Here is a 16853-nt window from a genome sequence, read left to right on the forward strand (position 1 = left end):
GGAGAGAATGTGCTTGAGGATACAGTAAGAATGAGTGGTGACAAAGTTTGGGTAACTGTTTTGTCTTAATGCCTTGATTATATAAGAGTAGCAGCTTGCCTTGATTACATAAGAAATTCACCTTAAACAGTTAATAGTTTTGAGGAAAATCAGAAGTTTTTTTTAAACTTCCCCAAATCAACAGTCTGGTACTAACATGTTTTATTAAAAGGTATTAGTAAAATGTATTAAAGTCATTAATACAATGTGTTAGTCAGAAAAGATGCTATCAGCTCCTTCTAATTTTGGGCTACTATAGATTAATTTGACATGCCTATGGCATTTTCAAGTATTCATGTGTTTGTGTCTATTGATGGGACTTACCTATCCAGGAAACAAAATGCATATTTTATTTTATTTTTCCCCATAAAGTAAGCTGCTGCAACCTGGTTCTTTCCAAATGTGGTGGATTACAGCTAACATCACTCCCAAAATGGCCGCTAAATATTCTAGTTGGAACTGATCAGTATTTTAGTTGATTCCAAACTGAAGTTCACAGGTTGGGAATGCTGCTGTGACAAATGTATTGGAAGATAAAACTCAATTTTGTATCCCATCCCTTTCTTGTGTCTGCCAAGTGATATTATCACCAATGGGACTCCATTATCATGTATTTTACCAGCTGCTTGCAAATGCAGTACAAAAGTGTCAAGAAGCATTCACTAATAATAATTCAATAATTCCAAAACAATTCAGAAATGTTCTTTTTACAAACAATAAAAACTGAATGTTGAGATTCACAGGATCCAAATTTTACACTGAAACTTAGAGGCTGCTTGAACTTGTGAAATCCACACATCTGTGCATTTCCATTTTTGATCTTTCAACCCCAGGTTATACTTTTCAACAAGGAATGCTGTCATTCCATTTCTTTAAAAAAATATCACCCTTTTTTCTTCATCTCTCGTAAATCCACTTTCTGGCTATATTTTCTCATTGATCACATTTCCAATTTTGACTGCAACTTTCCTCTTGTTCTTTCAGTTGTCTATGGGACACCTGTTGCATGCTTCAGGAGCCCCAATAAATCCAGAACTCTTCTGCAGAAATGTTTGCTGGTTGCTGTAGTGGCATTCTCAGCTCAGTTGCAGCTGTTGGGCTTCTGGACCAGCCTGTACTGTACCTTTGCTCTTGATTACACTCTATTCAGAATTTGAGCCTGTAACAAATATTTTGCTTGTGACATTTGCTGATAGGGATTTGGAAACTGATTCTGCTACAATTTTCAGGATTATGAATGTTATTCTGAGCCTTTGCCAAAACAGCTGTTCCCCTCCCCTGGGAAAACAGCAGTTTTGCTTAGGGCTTTTAATTCAAATGTTATGAATGCAAGGGGCATGTTTGCCCTTGTGTTCTATACACTTTAAAGAGAGGAAGCTGAGCACATCATTTGCAACCCAAAGTGCCTCTGAAAATATATGCTAAGGTCTGATCAATTGAACTAACCCAGGAGGCAAAACATGCACTAACAGACCCGACAAAACATTGTCCTGATTGAGTGCAGTGATGCATTTTGACAGAATGAATCATGTTCCTACCACCATGGAATAACTTCACATTTTGTCAGATTTAGGGAATCTTCTCTATATTAGCTTGAATGTTGGTGAATGACATGTGTCTGCCACTGAACGTCTATTTATGGCCTCTGTCATTGGCACAGTAGGCTTCTAAATCGAGTCGGAAGGCCCTTTGATTTTCACCATACGTCTATGTGGACCTTAAAACACACTTTCTGTATTTGAATTTTCATTTTTCATATATCTTTTTCTCTTACTATAAATCAAAGATTCTAACAGACACATTTCTCAAAAAATAAGAACTATAAATCATATATATCTATGGAGATTCCATAAACCATATAATGAAATAAACCAAGACATACAGGTAACTCTTCTGGTTTTTCTTTAAGTGTTTCAGTTATTAAGAAGCAAAGACTGCATTCAGTAGAAAGCAGAAGTTAGTTTATTGAGTAGGATATTGATTTTTGCTTGATACTTTGTCTGGTAGGATAGACAGGTAGAAGACTACCAGAGTATTGCACGAACACATGGATAAAGGGAAAATAAACATGTTAAAAAGGAAATAAAAAGACCAGAATACATCATTTCCAATAACCAATTCCAGATAAGCAGAGATTAACACTAGACAAACAATTGAGCAAAAATCAATACTCTAATCAAGGAAAAAACCATAACCCTCATCATCACTGGCAGGGCAAGTTATCAATTACGATGGGCTGAATGTATTTCTGCCAGTATTTCAGGTGACAAATTCTCATGTGGGTTTCCATAGAAGTACCACCCAATTCCCATTAAGAATGCATTTTGGCACATATCCAGGAAGACATAACATAGTTATATATTTTGATTGTATTGCTCTTAAGGCTATTGTATTGTCAAAGATATAGTTCAAAGTCTTCTTCAAGCCAAGCTGGACTCTTGATGTTTTAATGAACACCTCCATGTTAATTCACAATATCTTCTCATTTTTGTACTTCTATTATAAAAGAAAAATATTAATTTCTCTACAAAACTCTTTCACCTGTATAATTATGTAAATAGCATTGGCTTCAGTCCCCCCCCCCTTTCTGTCCTTTGCTTTCCAAAGAGTATGGAATATGGTAAATTATTTTACAACCAAATTGCTGTATCATTCTGTGATTAACTATCTTCCTGACTGGAAGAATAGTGCATCTTTTAATATAATTGTGTGCTCATTTAAAAATGTAGTTGCTATTAAATTGTCCATAGAATTAACTAAGGGCTTCAAGCAATTCTCAGCTGGCAGTCTTTTGTGGCTAGTGAGTTTTCCTATGTCTTCAGATCCTCTTCTCTCTCTGGATGTCTGTATTGTGTAGAGAAATCCCAACCCATGATCTCTTTCTGTTTGTTGATCTTGAATCATTCTAAGAGGCACCTCTCTTTCAACACTTGGGCACTGCCTAATTTCACTGGTTGCTAATCATTTTTCTTCTTTTCCTCTGAGTTCAGCTTCAACCAACTACCTTACTTCCTGCCAGGTTTTTCACTCATTTCAGCTTTTCCTGCCCATGAAACTCTGTGTATGAAAAACTTGATCTGATTTCCTCCCACTTTCTCACATTATCACCACAAAGATGGTGTTTAACTTCTCCATTCTGTCCTACTGCTTTGTGTGTTGTCGTCTCCTCCTCCTCCTCCTGGCGTATTCCCACGAATATGCAGGGTCCACATACATACATATAGGGAAGGTTACAAGCTGCAACCATCTTTAGGGAAAATCAAATACACACACACACTCACACAGGCAAGGTTAGCAAGCTGCAACCACCTTTAGGGGAAATCAAAAGGTACAGGTGCACCAATTGACTATCCCTTCCTCTCTTTTTTTGGTCAGTCCAAACCTAAATTTAGAATGACAGCAGGAATTATCTTGTGTGCCCTTTTTCTGAACTTGGAATTATGGAGGAAGCTGAGAGCTAAACCATACAGTTTCGTTGTTCATGTTGTGCTATAACTGATCCCTTTTAACTATAATTTCTCTTCCTGCTTGAGCATGGGACTCAGTTTTCCTGTGATACATGAGGCTGGTTTTCTATAATCCTCTACTAAAATGGGGAGGGCTATAGAAAAAAAAAATCAATAAATGTCATATTGACTGATATTGACTGATAGTGCTGTTAATTTTAAGGGGGATGAATGGAACTGACACAAATTGTTACAATTTTATATGAACTTTGCTAAAACCCATGGTTGTAAATAAACATACTAATAACTAACTGAAGCTTGGAAATTGATTTTACCTGTTTCTTGGAATGCAATGACTGACAATCAGTGGTGGGATTCAAAATTTTTTACTACCGGGTCTGTGGGTATGGCTTGGTGGGCATGGCAGGGGAATGTTACTGCAAAATCCCCATTTCCTCCTTATCAGCTGGGACTCGGGAAGCAGAGAATAGATGGGGGTAGGGCCAGTCAGAGGTGATATTTACTGGTTCTCCAAACTACTCAAAATTTCTGCTACCGGTTCTCCAGAACTGGTCAGAACCTGCTGAATATATTCACATTTGCAGAAATCTCTAGCGGGAGCCTTAGTAATACAGTAGTTTAGGGTAATACAGGGGAAGCTAGGTAATATTTTGTGTGTTGATCAACATCACATTTGCAGATCAGTCTAGAAAGCAAATCAACTGCCTTTGCTCAAATGTCTGAGACCAAAGTAATCATGATATAGCTGTATTTTTAGTCCATATTATAATTAGTATAATAAGTAATTCAATCATTTTTTAAAATCTATGTAGGATTAGGCTTCCAAGTACTTCCTGTGCTGTTTGGTCTGCAATTTTAAAAACGTTCTTTGCTATCCATCTAGAATAGTGTAGCTTTTCCTTTCTCAGAATTTGCATTTAGATTGGCTACCTGGAGTGAGAGCAACATGGATGGTAAAAGAAGGTGCCAACCAGTTTCCTTTTTCCTTGTAATCGCCTTGCAATCAGGCTACCATTTGCATAAAAGCATCTCTCTTGGTTATTGATCAACATGAAAAGCATCCTTTTTATTTTAATTTTTCATGGAGAAGTCCCTCTTTTACAAACCCACAAAAGCTATATCATGATTACTTTGGTCTCATACATTTGAGCAAAGGTAGCTGATTTGCTTTCTAGGCTGATCTGCAAATGCGATGTTGATTCAACACACAAAATATTACCTACCTTCCCCTAGATTACAAAGAAGCAAAAAAGAGGGATTTTTCTCCCTTTTTTTTTTTTGCCCTTTTCTACAGTAATAATTCTGTATTGGTTAGGCACAATTGCAACTCTTGCTAAGAATCTGTGCTGTATAGGTGTAGTAGCAAAGCCTCAAGAAGAGTACTTACTTAGCCTTGCAGAATGTGGGTAGGGGAATATTTAATACCATGCTTTATGAACAGAGGTGCCTTTGGCATGTCAAGATTTATGATCTACGTGTAAAGCAAATGATTCTCTTTATCCTCAGTCCTGATGGAATTTGGTTAAAAGTCAAAGGAAGAAAAAACGTTCTTGACTTCCTTTTCTTCAGGGCCGTATTAAAGAACTGGATAAGTCCATAGACAATTAATTTCTTGACTTAATAGCCAGGGAAAAAAAAGGCTCAGCTTGCTTTTGTGTGCTTAATTTATATTTCATCCATGTTTCAGGCTTGCGGCAAGCGTGATTACCAAGGAATGGAGAATTTTGCTCGTGTGGGAGTTTTACAACCTGTCTTATCTGAGATGCTATGAAATAAAGTAACTAACATCTATGAATCAAGAAGTCCTTAAACTTTGCATAGATAGCTAACTGGAACAAGGCGCTCATTCTCAGCCCTTCTGCCTCTCATATGGGGATATTAAGACTGATTTATATAATGCCTTAAAGTGCTTTGAAGACTTTAGAACACAGTATAAATATTAAGCAATAATCTTTAATTCTTATGCTGAAATGGAGGGATTGATTGTTTTAGAAGTTAAATAGGAAAGATAAGGACTCTTCGGAGCAGGCTTCACTAGCAGGACAAACTTCAGTTAATTTGAGCTACGACAGCCAGTTATCAATACAACACTTTGCTACCTTCTGCAACCAGAGGTGTTATGTCTATATATTACAGGCTTTTCCCTGGATGCTATTACTGTAGTTGGAGGATAGGGCTCCTTATAATAGGTGCTGTTTGGATAGAGCAAAAGCTCCTGCATAGAATTCCAGAGTTTAATGAAAAATGATTTTCATTGTGGTCAGTAGTGGCCAAAATTATGGAAACCTTTTGGGAAAAGTGTATTTTCTAAAACTAGCTAATAATACCACTTTTTTTTTGGAGTAGTACCATAAAATTATATATCAATGGAAAGATAATTTAATCAAGAAAGTAATGCAATAATTTTTATGAAGATTTGCTGTTAGAATAGCAGTTACAGTATAAAGAAAACATAGAAAAAAACGAGATATACAAAAATTATCACCATAGAAAAAATGAGAAATACAAAAATTATCACGTCAGTTAATACTTAGTTGGGTAACCTTTAGCACGAATTATGGCCTTACAATGTCTTCCCATGGAATGAACCTAGTCTTTTAGTTCTGCAGCTGTTATAATGTGAAACCAAGATTGAATGATTGCTTCTATTAACTGAGTTTTATTGCTGGGTCGCTTCTGGCTAACACATTTCTTTAGTCGGCTCCATAGTTTTTCAATTGGGTTAAGGTCTGGGCTATTCCCAGGCCATTCCAGCAGTGGAATATGATCATTTTGAAACTCCAAAAAAAAAAAGTGGTTTTATTAGCCATCAAACCTCAAAAATATACTTTTCCCAAAAGGTTTCCCCAATTTTGGCCACTACTGTACATATATCTTACTGTAAGGTAAGTCATTAGAGACCTATTATGAAAAGCATGCCAAAAAGTGAAACCCAAGGACAATTAAAAGTTTATTAATGAGAAATACTTTTATGGCCCATGTCTGTTCATGTGGATTAGGAGCTCGGATAATAATGGCAGTTTTGTTATTGTCTTTTCCAGTTGCCTGCCCAGCTGTATTGTATTATAACTTGCACCCTTCCCCAGAGAGCCTAGAGGGAAGTCATAATCTGTTCTGTTGGGAATAAAATGGGGCTGGATCTGTGCCAGCATAGTACATTTATTGTCTACCAGTGACAACATTTTGCTGAAGTTGGTTAATTCCCCAGAGGGTCTTGAAAGAAATTTGAAAAGCCAGCAAGCCCCAAATGTGGATAATGGTGGTGAAAAAGAATGAAATGTTAGCATGGGAAAATTGTACTCTAATTCCTTTGCATTTCATTTTGATGACAGACTGATGGGCTTTTAACACAAGGCAGTGACATTAGAGCTTTATTTTAGTCACAAATAGATTCACGGAGGATAAGCCTGCTGGCAATAAGCCACAGAGGCTAGATGGAGCTTCCCTGTCCAGAGGTGGTATGTTTCTCAATACTAGATGCTGGAGATAAAGAAGGGAGAACAGATTCCTTCATGCCCCATTTAGGAACTTCTTGGATAAATCTGGCCAGCCAGGCTGTTGTTAAAAATGGGAAGCTGGAATTCTTATGTTTAGCCAAAGGAACCATTTACCATTTTGGATTTTCGTTCAGGAGCAGACCTAGGAAAATGATCAGTTGGATTCTAAATATTTACTTCCTTTTAACCCAGGGGTGTCAAACTTGATTTCATTGAGGGTTGCATCAGGGTTATGTTTGACCTCGGGGCCAGAGGTGTGGGCGTGGCCAGGGTGGGCATGGCCATCTCGGCATCATTTATGTCGGCACTTGCGGTGGCCCGGGTGGGACGTGGGTGATCCATTGTCTCCAGCGGAGGAATTTCTCGATGCCTCCTTGCCTTGTGAACAAATGCCACTTTTGCTAGTAGTTTGTTTTGCTAGCCCTCTGCTAGCAAAAATGGAGCTCGGGAGGGGCGTGAGTGGCCCCCCTGGGCTCTGTTTCTGGCCATGACAGCCTCCTGTAGCCCTCTGCCAGCGAAAACAGAGTGCTCAGAGTGCGCAGAAGAGGACTGCAGGAGGCCATTGTGGCTGAAAACTGAGCCCCGGGGGACCACACGCATCCCTCCTGAGCTCCATTTTCTCTGGCAGAGGCACCGTGGGCAGGTCCTTCACTGTTTCCAGGGTGGCCCCGCAGGTCAGATCTAAGTACCCCCGTGGGCCAGATTTGGCCCACGGGTCTTGAGTTTGACACCCCTGTTATAACCTATAAAGGGGACATAGTCTGTTGTGGCCCGCCAGCGGCCTGCGCGGATTGTTGCTGATCCCGACGTCGAGGAGGCTGGTGTGGTGTCGCGCCAGCAGCCTGTGCAGTCAGCGCTCGAATTGGATAGCGAGGAGGCTGAAGAAGATATGGTGCTAGAGGCAGGGATTCAGCCAGGGTCTTCAGAACCTCCAGAGGCTCCTTTAAGTGCAGAGGATGAAGAGGAGGAGCCTCTTCTCAATGCACGAGCACGCAGAGCTGCCAAAAGGCAGGAGTGGTTCCTCAGGAGGAGGTCTCCTCGAGAGTAAGGCTTGGGGCTAATTGGCCACTCCCTTAGCCTATTTAAGAATGCACACAGTTTGTAAAAAGCTGCAGGAAACAATGTGTGTTCGTTTGTTCGCTGATCACTGAGTTTGAATTTTCTCTGCAAACCTGGCTTCTGGGCTTTCTGCCAACTCTAGTAAGACTCTATCTTATCTGTGGAATTTCTGGCAGGTTGTTAAGAACGTTTTATTAACAGCCTGCATTTGCAAAAAACTGTGTTTTGAAGTAAACTGAGTTTTGTTCGGAGTTTGTGTGTGCTACATTCTTTGGGATCCGTAGCTGGGGCAGAACATAGTCTGAGTTGGTATGGATTTTGACAGATTGAAAGCAAGAAGTGTCGGAGGCGGGGAGGAGGAGGGATCAAAAACTGGAAGAATGCACAGCATTATGTTGCAGATCCAAAAGACATTAAGTTTAGATTATGACACCATACTCTTCCTCCTGCACATTGTAACTCTTTACCTCCAACTGCTGATGCTCCTGACTGAAGAGTTTGAAGGCTAATAAGCCAATTGCTTTTAGTTGTCGGACTTTTCTTTCATTTTCTCAGCCTGCTGCTTCTTTGTTAAGGATCTAGATAAAACAAGAGCATTTTTTAAAAAAGTATTGGAAACCATTTCGTCTCTAATTTATTGACCCAGTGACCTGCAAATACAGAATTGAAGCAGTTTGTCTAACTGACAAACATGTTTCTTGTAGAAACTAAATTTCATTGCTTTGTGAAAAAATGGGCAAGCTGTGAGCTGCAGGCAGCCCTCAAGGCACAATTGAGAGTGCATAGTTTGTGATCAGCATTTGGTAGGAACCTAATCATTGTCTTCACAGCCTGTGTTGTTAATATATAGTTTATTTGTTTTTGTATAGCATGTTACATGAATTCAGTAATTGTTTTGTTAACCCAGGTTTAAGATTTAGCATGCTACATAATCCCAGTCCCTGTGTGGTCCAGGGAACCAATAAATTCTTACTCATTTTTTTTCCTCTTATCAGGCTCAATAGGGAGCAGCAAATTTCTTTACTGGTATTAATATTAACATTCCTTGCTGTTTGTATCTATTAAAACTAGTATCAAGATTAATGGTGATACTAGCTGCTTTTTAACCCAGTTTTGGATATCTATGGGATTAATTTCTCTTTAATATAAAATCTTTCTCCAGTTATTTTCAAAAGGGTGGTGGGGTAACAATAGTCAATTGTTTGAAAGTATAGTTTAATATTAGACTAATATAATATTCAGAAGAAGGAGAGCAATTAGTGGCCATAGAACTTTCATATCTATGAAGCACTAGATCTGAACTTTAAATAGAAGGACTTGAAAACTCTCTGTTCTTAACTAGTTGCCATAAAACAGGCTACTTGAGTGAAGCAAACATTAAATGCCTCTTCTGAACCAAGTCCAAATATTAAATACCTCCTTTGAACCAAGATCACCATGTTCATAAACATGTCCATGGTGATCTCATGAACATGTTTATGTAATTTTCTCAGCATGATTATGAAACTAGTTGACCATTGTATTCAGGGATGTTCTAAAATCTTTCCAGGGTCCAACACTACATTAGTTTTCTATGGAGGAATCTCATCCAAGTTTTAACTGGGCCCAACCCTGTTTGGAATTCCTGCTGTGACAGTTGGCCAGCTATTACCCATAAATAGTTTATGCCTTGATCTATGATTGGTCTCAGCCATAGAATTCCTGCCATTTTTTTTTTTTTTGCAAAGGGAGGGGCAGGGTATGTTCATCTTTAAGTGTGATAAGGCTATACTGATTTTTGGTATTGTTGTGGCAGACTAAGTGTGTTTATTATGACATCAAGCTTCTTTTGATTAGCATTCATGCTGTGAGATGTGCCTGAAGAACTGGGCTTTGCTCATGTAAAGACTTTACTCCAGTTAATATTGTAATAAATTAATTGGTACAATTCCTTTCCTGAAAAAGCCTCTTAATATTTTTGAAGAAAAAGTATAAGAATGGCAAAAATGTAATTAAAAATGTATATTGGAAACATCAGTGTATTTACCAAAATCTACTCCCCTTTACCGTAAAAAGACCCTTTAGGTCACTCCCCATAGATGAAAACGGAAAAAATATGGAGCCCATTGCATATTTGAGTTCAAAGACGAGTGGAAGAGATTCTGATCAAGATTATCAAGGAGGTTGGTGATTTCATTCTTGCAAACTGCAATCACTCCTGCCTGTTAATTAAAAGGCATCAAGACAAATTAAATTGTTCCCCCTGCATAATCGACACAGTTATATTTATTTTACATTAGGCATTCTTTTGGGGGAAACTCAAAATACTATAGAAACTTTTTCCAATTTCCCTCAATCTCTTTAGAGATTTGTATAAGGCATTCCCTGTATCAGCTCAGATTTATCTTCTTGATTTTAAGCAATAAACTACTGTTTCCCCGAAAATAAGACATCCCCTGATAATAAGCCCAATAGGGCTTTTGAGCACATGCGCTAAAATAAGCCTCCCCCCCAAAAATAAGCTCTCAGTGAAATTATTTAAATGCAGAGCTGGAAATCAGGTAAGACAGCAAGAGGAGCCTCATCTTGCTCCACGCCCCCCAAAATAATAAGACCTCCCCGAAAATAAGGCCAAGCGCTTATTTCAGGATTCAAAAAAATATAAGACAGGATCTTATTTTTGGGAAAACATGTAGCTCTATCAAAAGAAACCAACAAATCTTTTTTAGGACACTGAGTTCCAATCTTTACTACTTTCTAAACTCGCACATTGATTACAGAATTGCCCAAAAGAATCCAGCAAAAAACCTATCTCCAGATTTACTTGAATTTGTTACTTCTTTAGCATCTTTTTTTAAAATATCACCTCAGTGCCATTACATTTCCATCTCTCAACTATGATTTTGAAAATGGGCCAGAAATTGGCTGCCAACTATTGAACAGCTGGGCTTTGCTTATTAAGCCTAAATTGGGAGGTTGATGAATTTGTCTCAGACACAGCACTGAATGCTTCCATCATCTTTAGAAATGTCTTAAAAGAATGCAGGTTTTTTTTTAAACCAAACAAACAGGAAAACAACAGCAGCAGCTCTATTTTCAGATTCCAGATTATTTCCCCAAGACAGGCTATGAGCATTGGAAAAACTACCAGTGTATCAATTTTGCTTTTTTACTTACTAGGTACCTGCAATCTTTAAAAATTGCTCTAGCATACCTGCTTGAAATACTAATCCTATTTGTCATAGGATAAGTTAACATAAAAAGAATCTGATGTTGTGTCACTGTTACTGTACAACATCCTAAACCTATCTGCAGAGCCACAGGATGGAATCTTTTGTCTCAAATAAAAATATCTTTTCTTTTAATGAATGAGAACCAAGTCTATTTGTATTAGGTCAGTGTTTCTCAAACTTGGCAACTCTTAAGATATATGGACTTCAACTCCCAGAATTCCCGAACTGGATTAGATCATGGGTGAGTCTCAGATCTACCAAAAAGGCCTAAATGAACCTTTTATAAATGCTTCATAAACAGAAAGCTCCAGATTTAGTCCTTCACATCTCTATTCAGTTCAAATGACCAAATAGGTAGGAAGTATTGAGAAAGGCGATCTCTGCTTGAGAATCCTACAGAGCTGCTACTTTCAGAGCAGAATATACTAGAATAGATGGGTGCGTAATCTGATTTGGTGTTCTTGGTATTGCTGTGTTCTGCTGGAATGCTTATTGGACGAGGAGCTTTGAAACACATAGCTGATCATTTGACTTGAGCTTTGCGGGGATAAGCCAGCTTCAAAGATCTTCAAGATCTCTTTTGTTTTACTCTTGATATGCTTTTACCAAATGTCTGAATGTAGCGGGGAGTAATTACAAGACGAGCGGAAATAAGAGACTTTGGATTTTAAAACAAGCATAGTGCCAAAAATGAGAACAAGAGCCGTAATCTGTTTCTTGGAGTTCATTTTTTTTCTCTTGCTCATCTTCTAACATTCTCCAGTTTACTGTGTTAGATATGCATTGCTGTAAATATCTGGATATTTAAAGTGCTGCTGCCATAGCTGTTTTTTTTAAAATAGGCAAATCAAAAGCAACCTCAGGACCCACAGAAAAATGGAATGAAAATGCTTCTCATTGTTAAATCCATTCCCAGCCCTCTAGCCTACCGGATCTTTCCAGATGAAATTCTATTGAGAAAATGTTATACTAGGAAAAGGAAATTGTAATATTTTAATGAAAAATCTCTGAGAATCTTTGCACATTCCCTAAGTGCCCACCATCAGTGGTGGCTTTCAAAAATTTTTACTACCAGTTCTGTGGGTGTGGCTTGGTTGGAGTGGCATGGCTTGGTAGGCATGGCTTGGTGGGCATGGCAGGGGAAGGATACTGCAAAATCCCCATTTCCTTCTGATCAGCTGGGACTCAGGAGGCAGAGAGTAGATGGCGGTGGGGACCAGTCACAATTTTTACTACCAGTTTTCCGAACTACTCAAAATTTCCGCTACCAGTTCTCCAGAACTGGTCAGAACCTGTTGAAACCCACCTCTGCCCACAATGTGCCTAGGACCTGCAAAGTTTGGGGATCCTTGGTAAACAGCTTCTTTTGAAATCAGTGTAGGAAAGATTGCAGCATATAATTGTAATACTAAATGCATAAGCACAGCAAGGAAGAAGCCCCCCCACCGAGTAATATGCAGAAGACCACAGTTCTAAATGTACATGGACCTTTCAGGTTCGGTAAGCAAAATGATAGATTAGTACATTAGTTTTTCATTATTGTTGCTTAATGGCAGGTTCTTTGTATGTATGTATATGTGTGTGTGTGTGTATGTATGTATATATATAGAGAGAGACACTTTGGAGATTGCTGTGGATCAGCATACTGCTAACAGATTTTAGAGAACATTTTACATTTTTAAACAACCACATGGCTTAAAGCCCCATTTCTGGGTATTAATGAAAAATATTGATTTTAAGCTTTTTAAAATCCCTGATGTTCAGCATTCCTTAAGGATTATATTCTCCCACACAAACCTGCCTGGTTGTTGCAATCTGCTTTAATTCCTCTGTAATCAGCTGTGGAAGGCTCCAGTTGAAGATGCTGCCTTTTTAAAGACTCATATTATGATTGTGGCTTGGTTTGCCATTTTTTTCTAGAATTCTTATATTTCTGTGTGAAAGTGAAATGACTTCAGATTTTCTAATAGAACAAATAGGAGCACTTGTTGATTTGTACAGCTTTTTTTACACAACTACTTTGCGTATTAGAGCAGTCATTTCAATAGAAAGGAATGGAATTTCTTGAGAATCAATATATAAATCTGGCATGATTTCAGTAGATGTGAATTTTTTTATTTAAACACATGTCTTAATACTCGCTTGCTTTTCCCACTTGAACATTGATTGATTGATTGATTGATTTGATTTATATGCCGCCCTTCTCTGGAGACTCAAATTTTGAGGGATTTACCCTCAAAAATTACTTCCAATGTTTTTCTTCTGCTCAAATTTATTTCATTGAACTAAAAAAATTAAAAGAGACTGTCAACAGAAATCATTCAATCCCTCTGTCTGCTTGCCAAACTAATCTAAATACATTAGCTGAATTTTAAATCAAGAGTATCATCTGTACTCCTCAAATTTGTCTGCCTAGTGATTGATGGGTCATACCTTTCATTATCTACTCTATGCATCCAATATCTTAGCTTCTTTTTCTTGGTACACAATAGCTGTCGGTTTTCTGTTCTTGAATTGCTTGCTTACTACTTATTTTTCTACTGTCCTCAGAATCCATTCTTTTTTGTCTGGCTCACTTCTTAATATCAATTTTCTAGGGTTGCTTTGTTTGCTTGGTTATTTTTTTCCAAACAGTTAACTACAGGTAATCCTTGATTTATGACCATAACTGGGACTGAAATTTTGATCATTAGGCGATGCAGTAATCAAACTGGTCATCACATGACCAGACAGATTTTATGACCATTTTTACTGCAGCTGTTAAGCAAATCTAATTAAAATGAGCAAATAGGTAGGAAGTGTTGGGAAAGATAATCTCTTCCTGAGAATCCTGCAGAGCTGCTGCTCTCCGAGCAGAATGCTCTTGCTTAGATGGCTATCATAATCTGATTTGGCATAAAGCAGATCTTGATGTTGCTGTGTTCTACTGGAATACTGTATTGTAGGTTGGCAGTTTGCCTGCTGGCATGGAAAATCTGGAGCCACCAGACAGCCCTTCCCTACTAGATTTGATAAACTAAGAACAGCAAGGATTAAATGGTAGACCAAACATGTCTGAGTATCTTTCCCACCTTCACAGTCTTCAGTGTCTGAAACTCACTGAATAATGAGAAAGCTCTAAGCATTTCTATTTTTGGTATTGCATTAATTTGAAGATTTAAGTTTCAGTTTGTCTAAATATTTCATAACGTATAGTGCATCTCTCATAATTGATTTTTCCTCCCCTTTCTGCTTAAAGAGTTGACTGATAGAGTTTTTGATTAAATAAATCTGATCTGTAAGGTTATTTGGCAATGACAGCTGTTCATTTTTTAAAAAATGGAAACATTCTTTTTTTAGACTGGGTGTATCTACTGGTATATAGAAATGAAATGAGTCTTGTAATGATCCTGGTGTAATCACAAAAGGTCTTCAGCAGTTCACAAAGATAAGAAATCACCATCATCATATATAAGAACATCATATAAATACAAGTTTTATTTGTTTATATCCCATCTTTATCATTTTTACAAATAATAACTCAAGACGGTCAACATATTCAGACACACCCTCCTCCTCCTATTTTTCCCACAACAACCCTATGAGGTGAGTTGGGCTGAAAGGGAATGACTGGCCCAAAGTCACCCAGCCAATTTTCATGGCTAAGAAGGGATTTGAACTGATAGTGTTCTGCTTTCTAGCCTGGTGCCTTAACCACTAGACCAGGGGTCTGCAACTTTAAACACTCGAAGAGCATTTGGACCCGTTTCCCACAGAAAAGAAAACAACGGGAGCCACAAAAACCCTTCCCATGCCTGACTATTTCTTGAGCTGCCACAAAACTAGCATATGTAGTTGAATTAAACGTTCTGTTTTCTTCTGAAACTTTTCTTTTCTTGGATTTATCCATGGTTGGCCTACTGGAGGTTGAAAAGCTCAATAAATCATGTTGTACATTGGCAGTCGCGACACATATTTTGAGTGACAGGGAGCCGTAGCAGAGGGGTGAAAGAGCCACATGCGGTTCCAGAGCCACAGGTTGTTGACCCCTGCACTAGATCAATTAAAAAGCCCCTGAACCAGGGGTGAAATGCTCCCGGTTCGGACCGGATCGCCTGATCTGGTAGCGATGGCGGCGGGTGGTTCAGAGAACCGGTAGCAAAAATCCCTGCATGCCCTACACCACACCATGCCCAGCTGAGCCGCAGGATCATCAGAGGCTTTTTTTTTTACTTTTAAAAGCATTTTTTCTACAACCTCTTCCGATGAAAAAATGCTTTTAAAAGTTAAAAAAAAAGCCTCTGATGATTGTGCGGCTCAGCTGGGATCATCAGAGGCTTTTCAAAGCATTTTTTTCTGCAACCTCTTGGCCGAAGAGGTGGTAAAAAAAATGCTTTGAAAAGTCTCTGATGATCCCAGCTGACTTCCCTGATCGGCAGAGGCATTTTTTAAAGAGCCTCTCTGACGATCTGTTCTGTTCCCCCACCTCACATAGGCAGACACACAAACAAAAGACGTCTACCAGTAATTTATTTTTACAAGCCGACCTGAATCCTTTGGCAGATAAAAGTGCTGGCAACTACTTTCCAAATGCCTGCCAAGTTTCTTATCATCTCTAGAAACAGGAGTCAGCGTATCTATAGTCCGTTGCTGGGGCAACCAAGAGTTCACAAGGCACAAAAGAGTAGTCAGAAGTCATTTACAAAATCCAAGATATCCTATCCAAAGCTCACGATATGCAGTTTTTGTCCATCACAGAGCCTGCAGAACAACCCCATGCACTTTTATCCCCTGTGGGGCATGGCTCAGTGACTCAGCAATCTTTGACCCTTCCACACCTCTTCCTTTGCTGCGCACGTCACTCCCTCCGACACTGCTTGGGATCAATCCAAGATTGATCTTCATCACTCCCTATTAGTGGGTGCTCCGACATGCCTTCATCCTGGCCTTCAGCTGGAATCTGAGGTGTTGCCAGAAAGGAGGGTCCTGGAGAGGGAGGCCTTGTCAGTTCCTCCCCATCACTTTTAGAGTCATCTTCCTCCGTGAGGACAGGCTCGGGAGCCGGAGTCACAACATGATCCCAGCTGAGTTCCCTAATTGGCAGAGAGGCATTTCAAAGCATTAGAAAAAATGCTTTGAATAGTTTTTTTTAAAAAAAGTTGGTCACACCCACCCAGTCACATTACCCCCCCCAAGCCATGCCCACAGAACCGGTAGTAACAGATTTTACATTTATTTATTTATTTATTTAGTTAGTTAGTTAGTTAGTTAGTTAGTTAGTTAGTTAGTTAGTTAGTATACCGCCCTTCTCCAACAGGACTCAGGGCGGTGAACAGCCACAGTAAAACGCAACATATAAAAAATGTGCCCTGCCCTGAACAATACATGAATTATTACTTGATTTGTATGATTTTAAGTCCCCAATACTTTCAGGCTTTCTCTCTCAAAAGCCTAACTGATCTTGGAACCTGTGGGGCTTTTTTGTGCAAAATGTTATATGAAATATTCTCCTCTATTTTTAATGTAAAATATGTGAACCATGAAAAGGCAAAGATTTGGGGGGGGGGAGTTGTATATATAGTTGGATGATTTCTTAAATC

General features: G+C 38.7%; 1 long non-coding RNA gene across 1 annotated transcript in view; it reads left to right on the forward strand.

The window, feature by feature from the left end:
- LOC139319379 (uncharacterized) overlaps positions 1-16853 on the forward strand; it is an 81563-nt gene that overhangs the window by 24434 nt on the left and 40276 nt on the right. The gene's annotated exons all lie outside the window — the stretch shown is intronic.

This window comes from Pituophis catenifer, unplaced genomic scaffold (genome assembly GCF_029215685.1).
Source record: "Pituophis catenifer annectens isolate HBS135680 unplaced genomic scaffold, rPitCat1.0.hap2 SCAF_1, whole genome shotgun sequence".
Classification (NCBI taxonomy): domain Eukaryota; kingdom Metazoa; phylum Chordata; class Lepidosauria; order Squamata; family Colubridae; genus Pituophis; species Pituophis catenifer.